A 5469-nucleotide genomic window follows, 5' to 3' on the forward strand; every position below is an offset into this window, starting at 1 on the left:
ATTTGCAATTCTATTAATTGCTCTTCCCTTGTATTTCTTGGCAGACTGTAAAACTGAGCTCTACCTGACGCTGACAGAGCATTTCAGGCCGCTGCGAGTGCCACAGATGGCATTTCCAGGCCAGCTTCAAATTGAAAACATGCTTGTAGTTATGCTCAGTTTTATCACACAACTGCTCCACGGTGAACTTCTAGCAATTCCAGGGTATTTTTTTAAATGAGGTTATTTGTCGGTATGAGACATGGCAATTTTTGACAGACCAAGTGAAAAGTAGATTTGTTCAAAAATGCCCATTTCTTTTTATTTAAAAATGTTTTAAATGTTAATTTTATGCAGAAAACCATATTTTTGAGCCATTTCTACATTATTCTTTCAGTGTCCAGATTAGCCAGTACGTTTTCCACTTTATCTATGGGAAAGTGGGGTTAAAACACATTGTTGAGAGCAGAGTTAATAAAAAGCAGAGAAGTGATCTTGAACTTTGAATTGTAGCTCAGTGTAATGCCCATAAGACTTTCCCATAAGAATAATCCACATTTTTTCATTATAGTGAAACATCTAGATGATTGGAGCCATCCATGACTGGAGTCACTGAAAGAACAAACTTGCTAAGTAAAAGTAAACAACTGTATTAAAAAAAATACAGAAAGAAAAATAAGATTTGTAATGAGTTCATCTTTAAGTTGTTACCCAAATGAATTCATATCTAAAGGGGAAAAAAATTGTATTAAGATCTAATACATTGATAACCGGGGGGTTGCCAGTGAAAATTGTGTAGGGAAAGAGAATGTTTAGGGAATTCACGGCTCCTTGGCCAAATCTCAGTGTATTTTTAGACGCAAGTTTTTAACTCCCTCTGGATAACCTTTTCTCTCAGTCACTCCTCAGTTTTAGTTCTCCTTGTGGCAATGGATCAGAAGTTTTTCTAAAGTCAGTTTCAAATGTCTCTTGTTATCCTGGTGTGTGGCAGGATGGGTCATTAAGAGGGCCGGGACCTGCGGACTGAATGGGGCAGGAGCCTGGGTGTGTGCAGAAGCTAATAGGAGAGGAAACCTTATATATTAGATCAGATCAGATCAGTCGCTCAGTCGTGTCCAACTCTTTGCGACCCCATGAATCGCAGCACGCCAGGCCTCCCTGTCCATCACCAACTCCCTGAGTTCACTGAGACTCACATCCATCGAGTCAGTGATGCCATCCAGCCATCTCATCCTCTGTCGTCCCCTTCTCCTCTTCCCCCAATCCCTCCCAGCATCAGAGTCTTTTCCAATGAGTCAACTCTTCGCATGAGGTGGCCAAAGTACTGGAGTTTCAGCTTTAGCATCATTCCTTCCAAAGAAATGCCAGGGCTGATCTCCTTCAGAATCGACTGGTTGGATCTCCTTGCAGTCCAAGGGACTCTCAAGAGTCTTCTCCAACACCACAGTTCAAAAGCATCAATTCTTTGGTGCTCAGCCTTCTTCACAGTCCAACTCTCACATCCATACATGACCACAAGAAAAACCATAGCCTTGACTAGACGAACCTTTGTTGGCAAAGTAGTGTTTCTGCTTTTGAATATGCTATCTAGGTTGGTCATAACTTTCCTTCCAAGGAGTAAGCGTCTTTTAATTTCATGGCTGCAGTCACCATCTGCAGTGATTTTGGAGCACAGAAAAGTAAAGTCTGACACTGTTTCCCCATCTATTTCCCATGAAGTGATGGGACCGGATGCTATGATCTTCGTTTTCTGAATGTTGAGCTTTAAGCCAACTTTTTCACTCTCCTCTTTCACTTTCATCAAGAGGTTTTTTAGTTCCTCTTCACTTTCTGCCATAAGGGTGGTGTCATCTGCATATCTGAGGTTATTGATATTTCTCCCAGCAATCTTGATTCCAGCTTGTGTTTCTTCCAGTCCAGCATTTCTTATGATGTACTCTGCATATAAGTTAAATAAACAGAGTGACAATATACAGCCTTGACGTACTCCTTTTCCTATTTGGAACCAGTCTGTTGTTCCATGTCCAGTTCTAACTGTTGCTTCCTGACCTGCATACAAATTTCTCAAGATATATATATTCTGCTCAGCCATAATAAAGAATGAAACAATGCCATTTTCAGCAACATGGTTGAACCTAAAGATTATACTAAGTGAAATAAGTCAGACAAAAACAAATATCACTTATATGTGGAATATAAAATATGATAAAAATGATCTTACTTATAAAACAGAAATAGACTCAGACATAGAAAACAAACTTATGATTATCAAAAGGAAAAAGGTGAGGGAGGGACAAATTAGAAATTTGGGATTATCAGACACAAATTACTATGGGTAAAATAGATAAAAAATAAAGTCCTACTGTATAATACAAGGGACAGAGGAGCCTGGTGGGCTGCTGTCCATAGGATTTCAGAGTTGGGCACGACTGAAGCGACTTAGCATGCATGCATGCATTGGAGAAGGAAATGGCAACTCACTCCAGTAATCTTGCCTGGAGAATCCCAGGGAGGGGGGAGCCTGGTGGGCTGCCATCTATGGGGTCGCACAGAGTTGGACACAACTGAAGTGACTTAGCAGCAGCAGCAGTACAATACAAGGAACTACCTTTAATATCTTACAATCACCTATGCTGTTCACCAGAAACACAACACTGTGAATCAACTACATTAAAAAAGGGGGGTGGGGGGCAACAAAAAGGAAAGTGTGATGTGCAAAAGTCAGTCTTCAAAGCATTCGTAGGTAGAAGGTGTGGTCTTTGTGGCAGGGTGCCAAGCAGCCAGGAAAGATAGGCACTGAGAATTCATTGTTGGGCCACCTCGGCTATGTCTCACCCATCCTTGAGTCCCCAGCACAGGACCCAGTCAGCAGTTGGAATGGAAGCTCTTTCTGTTGTGTGTATCACAAGACCGTTAGCTAATGCAGCACCAGAAGTGATCTGGAGTTAGTAGAGTGAATGAATTATACTACAGGTACAATTCTTAGCATTCAGTGTTTTGATATATAAGTCACTCCAATGTATATCTCTGAGCCACATCTAAATGGGCATAGATGATTTGTACAAGGGAAGGGCCACTGATCTATGCACTTTACTTTTATATTGGCCATAAAACCTCACTAAATATTTTCATATTGCTTTTGGAGAACTCTCATTAGATTTCATGGATATAATTTGCCAGCCCTTGTTCTTTTAGATTCTCCAAAAGGAATCAGACCATTATTGAAAACCATGGTACAAAAAAAAAAAAAAAAGAGGGGGAGCAGAAGAGAACAAGATGGCAGAGGAGTAGGTGGATGTGGAGCACATCTCTCTCCATGGACACACCAGGAATACACCTTGAGACACAGACGTGCATGCAGAGCACCAGCTGAGAGCAGACAGGGGGACCTGACCAGTGGAAAAGAACATGTAGAACCATGCAGGAGTGCCAGGAGGACTGGACCTGCCCTCGGAGGGTGGAGGAGCTGAAGCAGGGGTCAGATCCCCACAGCAGGGCAATTGTCTGAGTCAGACTAGATACATTTAAGGCCAAGAGTGAAACAGCTGGCCTGTGGCAGCCTGACAGTCTTTGCCACAGCCATACACACCCCGGGAGGGACGCGGGTCCCCTGCAAGGCACAGCAGCAAGGAGCTGGAGTTAGGAGATTGTGGAGCGATCTCAGGGCAAGGGCTGCTGATGACTGCGGAGAGACGAGTTGAGGGGATGTGAGGGAGGAGATTGTGGTGGGGAACGCCTGTGGAGGAAAGCCAGGCAACCATGGAAGCAAGACGACGCTGCTGAGTCACACGAAGTGGGTGGAGCCTCTCCATAGCCTCTCTACCCACAGGCCAGCATCAGCAGCTGAACAATAGAGAGGCTGGCCCATCAACCTGCCTGTTGCACTACAGAGTAGGACCCCACCCAAGGGGGCCCCTTTAAGTGCCTGATGTGAGGACTTACAGAGTAGGACCCCAGCCAGGGGGACCCTCTATGTGCCTGATGCACCGAACAACAGAGAAGGACCCCAGGCAAGGGAGCCCTCTAAGTGCTTGAATGGGCAGGGCTACGGAGAAACACTGGCCAAAGAGGCCTTCTGATTGCCAGCTACAAGAGGCTCAAAAAAAGCCTCTGACAGGGCCGTAAGTCCTGCCGTGGAGGCAGTCCCTGTGCCCGCACACTTGGAGCTGTCGGGTCCCTGCAAACCAAGCAGCGCAGCCCCATCACACTCAGCCCTCACTGGGGCAGAGCTGACACAGGCCAAAAGACAAAGCCCTGCGTCTATGTGCACAGGGTCTCTTCGGTCCTGTCTGACTCTGCGACTCTAGGCTGGCCTGTCAGGCTTCTCTGCCAGGGAGGGGCTCTCCAGGCGAGAACACTGGAGCGTGTCGGCCAATACTGTCGCCATACCCTCTAGAGCACTGTATTTCCTGCTGCCCTAGCCTCAAACCCAAGCCTTCCAGGGCAGCCTCACGAGCTAAACCCCAGTGCACGACCCACACATAGAGGTGTAAATAAAACCACAGTTGAAACCCTGGGTCAGTGTGGCTAAGGAAGAAGACCCAAAACCTTCCCATCAGCTGTACAAGCTGTAGATTAAATCCACAGGATCAACTAAGCAGACTCTGTGTCTATGGAATATATAAAAGGTCACTGAGAGCGCCCACAAAAGAAAACGCACTAGTTTGGATAGCTGTGGACAGTGGAGGCAAGAACACACGGAAGTAGGACCAGACTAGAACCTGAGCTGCCCCCACAGCAGGTCCAGAGGCCAGCACAGCGATGGACGGCATCCTCGGGAGGTGAGGGGGCCTGACTCCCAGCGAGGGAAAGGGCTCTGACAGCCGTGACTCAAGAAAAACATTATTCTTATTTTTCACCTGCTCTGTAGATTCCTTTGGATTTTTTTTCTCCCCTCCCCCCGTTGTAGTCGTCAATTTTATTGGCACTAAGAAATCCAATTAAGCTTTGGAGCTTTTTCTTTCCTTTTTCCTCAGTCACATTTTTTATTATTGTCATAAACCTCTGCCTCTACATTGGGCTTTTGCCGTTCTGTGGAATTTTCCTCACTTTCTCTTTTTTAATTTTTTAAACCTATTATTTTTTCTACATTTATTCCTTTGTTTGCTTTTCCACTGTTCTTTTCCCCTTGTAGTTAATCTCTAATGTATATAAATCTTCTTTATCTACCTCTATTTAACTTTGTGTAACTACTCTTTCTTTCTTTTCTTTCTATACTTTCCTCTCAATATATTTGTTAGTTTTATTTTTACTGCTTTATTCCCCAATTGACACCTTGCTTTAGTTTTGTTTTCCAGTTTGTGCTTAAGTTAGTTTTGTTCATAACTGGTAAATGTAATTTTTGATTTCCTTTGTTCACTGGATCAATCTACTGTACTTTTTTTTGTTGTTGGACTGTTTTAACTATGCTCATGGATGTATATGTATATGTGAATATTCCATTATTTTAATTATGATTTGCCTGAATTTATAACTGTCATTTGTCTGAGG

Source organism: Bubalus kerabau, chromosome 5 (genome assembly GCF_029407905.1).
Source record: "Bubalus kerabau isolate K-KA32 ecotype Philippines breed swamp buffalo chromosome 5, PCC_UOA_SB_1v2, whole genome shotgun sequence".
NCBI classification, from domain to species: Eukaryota; Metazoa; Chordata; class Mammalia; order Artiodactyla; family Bovidae; genus Bubalus; species Bubalus kerabau.